We start from the raw sequence: 10880 nt of genomic DNA, 5'->3' as shown, positions 1-10880 counted from the left end.
TTTCTCCATCCTTCTCATGGTCCCCAAACCAAGCAAGAGATTGAAATGGAGGATATAGGCAATAAGTAGTTTGAGACTCTACTGGAGAACTCCTTGTTTCAAGTATTTTGATTGCTTCGAAACCAGATGAATTCGGAAGGGACATTGCCAAAAAGTGTGCTGGTCTTCCATTGGTAGCGAAGGTATGATATTTTCACATTATTAATTATTTATTTTAATGTGTAGATGAACTATTTGATATGTATATAGTTAGTATAGATGCAGATTTGCTCACCTAAGTAACAGTTTTAAGGGACTGTGAGGGACAAATGCATCTTAACCACATGTATTAAATATAAAAATAGAAATTATATTAACTTAAAACTGTGCATTTATTTTCAGCCGTTAGATTCACTTGTCCCTCACAGTCCCTTAAAAACTGTCCCTTAGGTGAGCAGGCCTTAGTATAGATGATATATATAGTCAATATAGATGATATATATAGTCAATATAGATGATATGTATAGATAAAGTACAGCTAAAGTTTGAAACTCATATAACTATATGTTTTGCGAAGCTTGATGCGTTCTAGGAATGGGACTTTTAATAATTAATATACACCCAAGTTTTCTATAAAACCCAACAAATTTTTTATTTTTTTGCAATATACACCCAAAATATGTCAACTAGGATAAATATTATGTCTTATCTTTTATAAATTTACGCAAATTGCCACAACTCAAATATAACATCAACATAATAAATGAGTATAATTAACCTATGCTTTTAAATACCTTGATTATGGGTTTCTATTGTATGCAAAATATTTTACTGTATTAATTAATTTTAGTATTATTGCGAATTATTATTGTAAGAATCATAGAATTTTGATATATTTTTATGAAAAAATTAGGTGAAAGAGAATTTATTCAATTTTTTTTTTTTTTTTTGCATTACGGACCTTCTATTCAAGATGTGTGTGTGTGTGTTACTTTTTGTAGTTTTCTACTTACATACCTGTGAGAATCGTACGTGTGATATTTATAGGTAATTGATTCTCTTAAATTATATTTTCTAGTTACCTTATTTCATATACGTATATATGTTGTCTATTTTTTCTATCTATATATATAGGGTGGTGCTATTCACACATCCTTTTTCTCTATTCACACACCCCTTTTAATTTTCTATTACTTTAATTCAATCTTTTTTATAAATTATCCTAACTACCCTCCCTTGTAAATCTGTTTCTTTTTCTTTTTTCTTTTTTCTATTTAGCAATTCAATCATCAATCAAACATCATTATACAATAATTCAATTTTTTTAAACCTATAAATGAAGGAAAATAATACGTTTATTTTTTTTTTTTTGAGAAAGGACGTCAGTATATATTCATATAACAGAACTAGTGTGTACATAATGTGGTCATGAAGCCACTAATCTCGATGGGAACAAACCCATTCCAATACATGTCAAAATCAGAAGCTAGAGTGAATTTGGCCAGCTTAAAAGCTGCCCTATTAGCATCTTTACAAATATAGGAAAAAAGAGAACCTGGTAAAGTCTCCAAGCAGTCAGAGATATCATCATAAATCCTTCCCAAAACTGATGTATTCTCACTAGAAGAAGTAATAGCATTGACTGCCCCCTGACAATCTGATTCAAACATGACAGGAGAAAGGCCATATCTCGAAACCAACTGGCAAGCAGCCCTGCATGCTAAAGCTTTGACAGTCTCCGGTGTCAACACAGACCCGACCTTGGAGCACACACCTCCCACCACATTTCTAGAACTATCCCTTAGAATTACCCCAACACCGCCCGTGTGAGATAATTGATCAAAAGCACCGCCACAGTTGGCTTTGAGCCATCCAATAGCTGGACACCGCCACTGTTCCGCAGCCCTAGGTCTAGGGCATCTCGTTGCAGACCTCACTGACATATGCAGATGATGAAAAGAATTGACTTGGAATGCAAGTTGGTTGGGAGACATATACTTACCAGACCAAAGGCGTCCATTCCTTGCCTTCCAGACAAACCACACCAAGATCAACAATAAGGAAACACCTTCCTTGGTCAATAACTTCATGCACGTAGACAACCAATCCACCACCGTACTTTGCACAGGTAAATGGAGTTGCCGTACAACCCCTAAAGCTGGAACCAAACCCAGTAGCTCCTTCACATAAGGGCACTCCCAACATACATGCAGAATCGTTTCCTCCTCCGCATTGCAAAAGAAACACTCATCCGCTATCGGAACTCTTCGAAGCCAAAGTTGAGAGCTTGTGGGTAAAATAAAAGAACATACTTTCCAAAAGTGAACCTTAATTTTACCAGGAACATTGGCCAACCATATCTTCTTCTAGAAACTAGTCAGGTTACCTGTCTCCGAGGTGGAGGAAGACTCATGCAATTGATTGAAGGTAAGCAAATAGGTACTTCTAGTTGTAAACTTACCTTTAGAGTCATAATGCCAAACTAATCTGTCAAAAACACTATGGTGACTCAAAGGAATAGCTAAAATCACATCTGCATCCGCTTGATCAAAGCTAGCTCTTACCAACTCAGAATCCCAAGACTGTCTGGGCAAAATTAACTCCTTGACCCAAACTCGGCCTACACTACTACGAAAAAAAGGTCTAAAAGACACTGGCCTGGGAATCCATGGGTCGTCCCAAACTCTAATTTTTGCACCATCACCAACCTACCAGCGTATGCCTTTCTTGAGCAAGCTTAGAGCAGAAAAAATCCCTCGCCAACAAGAAGAAGGAGAAGAGGTCAAATAACTGCACCAGATATCTCCATGATGGAAATACCTAGCACTGTATAACCGTGCAAGGAGAGAGGAGGGATTGCAAATCAACCGCCATCCCTGTTTCGCAAGAAAAGCCAAATTATGAGCATGTAGATCCCTAAACCCCATTCCCCCAAGCTCCTTAGGTTGACAAAGTTTAGACCAGGATAGCCAATGGATTTTCTTATTCTCAGCTTGACTTCCCCACCAAAATCGTGCACACATCTGATGAAGGGATTCGCAAAAGTGTTGAGGCAATAAGAAACAGTTCATAGAGTAAGTTGGCAAAGATTGAGCCACTACTCTAATCAACAGGTCCTTTCCGGCACTACTCAGCAGCTTACCTTGCCAGCCTTCTAGCTTTTTACCAAGTCTTTCTTTAATAAAAGCAAACGGTTCAGTTTTATTCCGCCCCAAGAATGTTGGAAGGCCCAGATACTCCTCGTGCTTAGGGACAATCTTAACACCCAAGGAATCCGCTAGTTGCCCCTGTAGAGTGGGCTCAACCCTTTTGCTGAACACTATACGACTCTTAGAGTAGTTAACCTGTTGACCTGACGTTGATTCACACTCTGATAGAACTGACTGAATATGTATGAATTCTTCTAGATGAGCTCTACCAAATAATAAACTGTCATCGGCAAAAAGTAAATGATGAATGGTTGGTGTTGCAGGGAAAATTTGAATCCCCTGTAGTAATCCCATCTCCACTTTACGCTCTAAAAGCCTCGAAAACACCTCCGCACAAAGCAGAAACAGGTATGGAGATAGTGGGTCCCCTTGCCTAAGACCCCTGGAAGGAGATAGATAACCGAAAGGTTTCCCATTAATCAAAAAAGAATACCTGACTGTAGTAACACACTGCATGATGATATGGACCCAGCTCTCAGCAAACCCAAGACGTAACAGAACCGCCTCCAAAAAGCCCCATTCCATCCTGTCATATGCCTTACTCATGTCTAGTTTGAGAGACATAACTCCCTCTGTGCTGGATTTCCAATTGCGAATAAAGTGGGAAACTTCATTAGCAATCAAGGTATTATCAGTAATCAACCTCCCTGGGATGAAGGCACTCTGGGCAGGAGAGATCAAAAAGTCAAGAACCTCTTCAGACGGTTAGCCACAACCTTGGAGCAAATTTTGTAAAGTACGTTGCAAAGAGCTATAGGCCTCAACTCAGACATAGACGTCAGATTCGTCACCTTAGGAATTAAGCAGACATGAGTATAATTAATGGCTCCCAATAACCTACCAGAGTGAAGAAAATCTTGTACCGCAGTAACAACATCAGTCCCCACAACTTCCCAATATTGTTGGAAAAAGAGGGGAGGCATCCCATCCGGGCCCGGAGCCTTAGTCGGGTACATCTGAAAAAGAGCAGCTTTAACCTCTTCTGCAGAATAGGGAGCACACAACGCCTCATTCATCTGACTAGTGACCTTAGGCTGTAACAGACCCACAACCTCATGCGTCTGTACAGGATCAAAATCCTGCGAAGAGAATATAGTAGAAAAGTAGTCCAAAACTACTGCTTCCATGCCAGACTCAGATGTCTGCCATTCACCAGACGTATCAAACATTCCCTGAAGTCGGTTCTTAGCCCTTCTATTAGATGCCTTTCGATGGAAATATTTCGTGTTACGGTCTCCCTCTGTTAACCAAGTGACTTTAGCTCTTTGCTTCCAGTAATTATGTTCCTCAAGCAGTAGGCTATCCAACTTGGATGACAGTGTCAAACCTTCTTGATGGGATTGATTAGATTGTGGGAGGCTTAGAATCCCTTCTAGGCGCCCTCTTAGTGACTCAATCTCCCTTTTACGATCACCAAAAGTAGACCGCTGCCACTGATTGAGTGCAAACCTGGTATGCATTATCTTCTTAGAGACTTGGAACATAGGAGAACCAATTATCGGAGTAGCCCAACCCTCTTCTATAACCTGCTTGCAACTAACATGCTGAACCCAGAAACTCTCGAAGTGAAACCATCATAGAAGACGTCCTGTCACCCCTACCGTTTGGCAAACACTCAACAGCACCGGAACATGGTCGCCATGAATTGGAGCCAAGTTAGTAACCTTAGAAGCTGCAAAGACATCAACCCAAGCTGGCGACCCAACTGCTCTATCTAGCCTACACCGGACACCTCCTTCATGCCAAGTAAACGGCACACCAGTAAACCCTAGGTCAGCTAGATCACAGTGAGACAGAGCGTCTCTAAACATCTGCATCTGACCCTCCCTACGCGGTTCACCTCCTAGCTTCTCAGCTGCATGCAATATTTCATTAAAATCCCCAACTACCACCCATGGCAGCAACGATTCATCCCCCAAATCCCGGAGCAACGTCCATGTCCGATATCGTTCAGCAGTGGTAGGATGCCCATAGAATCCAGACAACCTCCAATGCAAACATGAGCCATCAGTAGCCCTAATTTCGACATCAATATGATGCGTCGACTTTGACCGAAACTGGACATCATGACCATCCTGCCAGAAAAGCACCAAACCGCCTGACTGCCCTTGACTGAACACCGCTTCACAGTTCAAATACCCAATCCGCAATCTGAGATTGGCCATGTAATCCGGATCCGAAACCTTGGTCTCGCTCAGAAATATGAAATCTGGCCTGTGTTTTTGCACCAGCATACACAGTGCCTGCACAGAAGAATCGTTTCCGATGCCCCTGCAGTTCCATGCCAAAATCTCCATGAGAGATGGACGGATGTGTTGAAGAACCTTAGTTTGCACGTCGGAGCAGCGACGGCGTTAGGGTTTTTCACGAGAGGAAAAACTTTGATAAATTTAAAACAAGAATCTTAAGATGGTACTAATGACTAAAAAATTAAAATTTGACATATAATACGTTTATGGACTAAAATTTGTTTAGTCCCTGTACTATAAGTCGGTCGTCGTTTCAGTCCCTGATATTTTCAATTAATCTAAAAAGTCCCTAATGTCACAATTTTACTCTAATCGGTACAGTCCGTCGAATTGGTCCGTTTGTAGGCTTATGTGGCAATAAAATGTTGGCCAACTCAGCGCCACGTAAGCCTTCGTAATAGCAAAATGTCCATAATGCCCATGGCCTCTATTACGGGTGTTAGACCCCAGACCCCAGACCCCTAATCCTCAAACAAACCCCAAAATTAAAATTCTCGTTCGTTGCTCCCAACCCCAACCCCGTAATCCACAAACCCAGAAATCTGATTGCGTTCCCGTCGAAATTCATAAACCCGAAGCTAGAAATTGAAATTTGGGTGCAATAGGGAAGAAGAATCGCAGCCCGATTTGCTGCAACCTCATCTTCCTCACGAGTTCTCTCTGTTCAGACAGAAAGAACAAAACTTCTTCTTCCTCACACCGAATCTCCCAAAACCCAAATCCTGGTCGTCCTTCCCCTCCACCATAGCCACCTAATTGCTCTCTTCCTCTGCCCAAATCGACGACCATCACTTGCATGTCCTCCGGCACGCCGACATCAGCCACAGATCGGTTAATCTCAACCGTAAGGTTGAGTGAGAGGTTGATCGGAACGGTGAAATGGTTCAATGACCAGAAGGGGTTCAGCTTCATCACCCCGAAGAACGGTGGCGAGGATCTCTGCGTCAACCTGTCCTCGATCCAAACTGAAGGATTCCAGACTGTCGGCGACGACATCCGACGGTGGCGGGCTCGCTCTTTTCTCAAAACCAGGTCCAGCTGTCGAGGGACCTCCAGAACGACAACGTATTGTCGTGAGAGGAGGAGCTAGCGGATGAGCCGGGTCGTTGCTGAAGATGAGATCCTCAAAACCGTTCGGTCGATCTCAACCTCAAAACCGACAACGCCGAAGCCGAGATCCTAGCCCCAGCTCCTCATCCTCAATCCAATCTCAATTCCCAAATCCTAGCTCTCTATTCGACCAGAGACGCCGATTCATACGGCGGTCCTATGGTTGGGTCTGTCCAGCCGCACTTTCTCCTCCGGCCAGGAAGACGGTGATGCTTATAATTATTAGCTTTGTTTTATCTTAATTGTAAGAGCTAGCTAGTTAAAGATTTCAATTTTCGAATCAATTTTACATTAGGAGGTCAATTTCTCTATCAATTTTACATTTGCTTCAGCTTGAGTTTTCTTTTGGTGTTCCGGCGAGATGAGGGTTTGATTTGGTACATTTGCGATTTGTGGTTTAAAAGTTGGGGTCTTTTGATTTTGTATTGATGGAGGAGCAATTCGTACTGAGAGTTCCACATTCTGTTGCAGAGTTTGGATTGTGGGATTGGTGGTGGTGGTGGAGAGTTTTAGAATTTTTTAGTCGGAATGGAATTTTGGAGCTGATCGATCGTGAGTAGAGGAGGAAAGGAGTAAAGAATTAAGGTTCATGGTGGTGGTTGGGCTCGGAGAGAGAGCTCGGTGGTGGTTATGGTGGTAGTGTTGGTGATTTTCGCTTTGGATTTTGGGTGTGAAGAAGAAGAATGGGGAGAAATGCAAGAGGGTAAATTGGACAATTTTCCAATGACGTGGCATGCAAATAGCTGAGGTGGCGTGGAATTGATGGCCTCGTCAGCATCTTAACGGCAGATTTGGATGGAACCCTAACGGAGCAGACCTATTGGAGTGAAATTAAGAGATCAGGGACTTTACAGATTAAATTGAAATGTCAGGGACTGAAACGATTTTGGAGGCATAGTACAGGGACTAAACAAACTTTAATCCTACGTTTATTAAGTAGAAGGACCTGTATTATTAGACAAATAATATGCTTCCCAGGTAATCACCTTCACCCAACTGAAACCAAATTGTAAAGTTTGTTCTCATACTTTGCACAGTACCAAACTCAATGCTTGTTTGTTTATGACTCTTAATCCAAGTGCATCCACCTCAAATCAAAAAAAAAAAATATATGGAATCAGCGTTTTATCCACTTCAGCCACAAGCTTCAACATTGCAGCTGATAACGTACACAAAATTTGGAGATGCTCTACATAATATTGAATGCAATGAGTTGCAATCTTCGTGTTGGGAAAAAATTATGTTCTACTAGCATAATATAGTAGAACAAATTATGTTTATAATCATAAGGCCATCATTATTAGGCTGTTGTAAAGTTATATAGTTTCTCAATGGATTCGAATATACCAAATAATTTCAGTTAGAATCTTACCAGGAATAATGGATTCAAAGGGGCTCGAATGATCACTAAACTCATATTTTTTTTTCCATGACTCCATTGCAAATGAAATGTAAAATTTTCTCAAAAGATAGGTCTAAAGTTTCTTGTTCTATCAAAATTAAACTTCAAAACATCATAATAGAGAGATAGAATGACTATGCTAGAGAAGTTTTTGATGAAAAAAAAAAAAGAGGGAATCGAAAAGAGTTTTAAAGTCCTCTGTGTTTGCGGGAAAATAAGGATTTAGAATTTGAGAATGATTGACTTGCCAAATAGAAAAAATAAAAAGAAACATAATTATAAGGAAGGGTAATTAGGGTAATTTTTAAAAGAAAATTGAATTAAAGTAATAGAAAAATAGAGAGGGTCTGTGAATAGTGAAAAAGGGTGTGTGCATAGCACCACCCTATATATATAGGGTTTTTGTCCATGTACTCCATTTTTAGAGATTTTTTTCTCACTTACCCCATTAAGTTTTTTTAATTCTCTCTTACCCAAAACACTCTAAGAACGTCTTCCCTAATACCCCATTAAGATTTTTTTTTTGTTTTTTAATTTTAATACCATTTTACCCTCACCCTTTTGTTAATGAGGAAGAGAGAGAAACCATGGGAGACTTCGCCGGAGTCCGGTCACCAGCCACCGGAATCCGGTCACCGGCTGCCGCCCACCAGAATTTGCTGAAAATCTCACCGGAAAGTTTTTTTGCCCCCAATAGACATCTATTACTCCCTAATAGATGGGCAATAGAGGTCTATTGACCCCTTAATAGACGTCTATTGCCCCCCAATAGACAACTATCAGCCATGTATTTCCCCCCAATAGACGACTATCAGCCATGTATTGCCCTCCAATAGACGTCTATTGCCCCCCAATAGGACTTTCAGTTGCCAGAATGAGAACTAATCTCCCTAAATTTAGACAAATAAAACTTTGATTACAAAAAAAGAACAAGGAGATTACATTAATTCAAGACGTCTATTGCCTCCCAATAGATTTTTTTTTTTTTTTTCTTTCCTTCTGGGCCTTATGCCCCATTTTACCCAAAAATCAAACAAACAAACAGAAATGAGGTTTGACACTTGTTGTTATACAAATGATACAGAGATGAGCTTAACAACAAAGCTTTACATAGAAAGCTGGAAACAGGATTGAACTTTTTGCATTACATTAATTCAATTAAAAGATCAATGTCACACAAAGATCAAAGCGCACTAAACCAAATCAACAATATAAAATTAAAGAATATAAATTCCAAGCACTTGCAGACTTGCTACTGCATGCAGACATTTGCCACAAATCATAGTATGATGCAGGAGCTCCGTTGTCTTCAACTTCGTATTAGAATAATGGATTCAAGAATCGAGAACCATCGGCTTTGGTTGCAATGGTGGTGCTCACATATCCTTTAGCCTCCAAGAACCAACTCAATTGTATATCTTTCAAATGTTCCTTTCCAGAATACAAGAACAAAAACCCAGAAAATAATCAATCCATCGCCGACAACGAAAGGAACGGCGGTGCGGTCCATAGCCGACTTCTGATCTTCGACGAGCGATGAGGACCAGATCTGCCGATTCTCACATGAAAGCTCTTATCTACCTCAAGACCGGCCATCCCATACCCAAACCGTCGGATTCTTCGACCTCGTCACCGGAACCGGAATCGGACCACACATCTCTCTCTAGAATCGGAACCGGAATCCTTCGGTGAGAGGTGCTTGTGTTGGACGTCGAAGTCCTCGTGCCAGTCGCTCCATATCTTTGGCTATCGGAGGCGAAACCAACCGGAATCGCTTTTTGGAGGAGGGAGGGGGGGGGGAGAGAGAGAGAGACGGGAATGAGTCTGAGAATGGGATAGGTAGGTAGTTTGTAATTTCTTAATTGTTTGGAGGTCAAATTTGTCTTTTTGTTTTAAATTGGGTGAGTGGAAAGTCTAAACTGTTAGTGGGGTAAGTGAGAATAACTTGACCTATTTTGGTGCTTTGGGTCAAGCACCCATATATATATATATATATGGGTGCTTGACCCAAAGCTAAAATCCTAAAAATAAGGTATGTAGGTTATTTCAGACTACAACCTAAAAGTTTTGTATAAATAACATACCTGATCATTATAATATTTTTCTAGTTAATTAATTGTGAGCGTCCCGGTCAGACCCGGTTAGAGATCTTTAATGGTTTCCCTTAGTTTAGATAGGTAGTTTGGATTTTATGGCCGGATTATGTAAGTTTTTGTAGACTCTAGCCTTTGATTGTTGATCTAATGAATTCAAATTCTAATTCAAAAAAAAAGTTAGTCTGTGAATTTATATCTCTTACTTTAAATCTCGACTTATTTATGCCTACAATAGAAGAAAACTAACTCCTAAATTTATATCTCTTTCTTAGGTGCATATCTCGATTATAGTAATAAAAGATCATTGATCTATAAAGGTATATCTCTTACTTAAGTACGTATCTCTTACTTTTTTTTTTGAAAGCAATGTGGATTTTATTAAAACACATGTCAGGATGGTCATTACATATCTTTCTACTGTCTTCAACTAGACAGATCAAGAAGTTGTAGTAGGAGAACTACTGTGATACATAGAAGATAGATCATCTATATTCGAACTAATCGCTTACTTTTTAAAAGTGAGCCTATAAACTATGGAGAATTGTAAGACATAGTATATAGGCCCCTAACACACTTGCCTATATTTTTCCTTACCCTCCAAGCTAGGGCTAGTGGGTTTACTTGAGTACAGGACAGTCTAGACTTCTTCAGCAAATACCTTCTCCGATTTAGGATTTTTGTTCTTGGATCCCAAAATGTCTACCTATAACCCATTGAAAAAAAAAAGAAAAAAAAAGAAAAATAAAGAAAAATAAAAAAAAGGTCTACCTATAATAGAACAAGGTTAATTCCTAAATGTATATCTCTTACTTTAGTTTATACATATCTTTTAGCT

At 40.0% G+C, this 10880-nt stretch overlaps 1 pseudogene; it reads right to left on the bottom strand.

Moving 5' to 3' along the window:
- Positions 1–1385: 1385 nt before the first annotated feature.
- Positions 1386–5485, bottom strand: LOC133711329 (uncharacterized; annotated as a pseudogene).
- Between the last annotated feature and the right edge of the window lie 5395 nt (positions 5486–10880).

Source organism: Rosa rugosa, chromosome 5, assembly GCF_958449725.1.
Source record: "Rosa rugosa chromosome 5, drRosRugo1.1, whole genome shotgun sequence".
In the NCBI taxonomy this organism is placed as follows: Eukaryota; Viridiplantae; Streptophyta; class Magnoliopsida; order Rosales; family Rosaceae; genus Rosa; species Rosa rugosa.
This window is presented reverse-complemented; position numbering and strand designations above follow the sequence as displayed.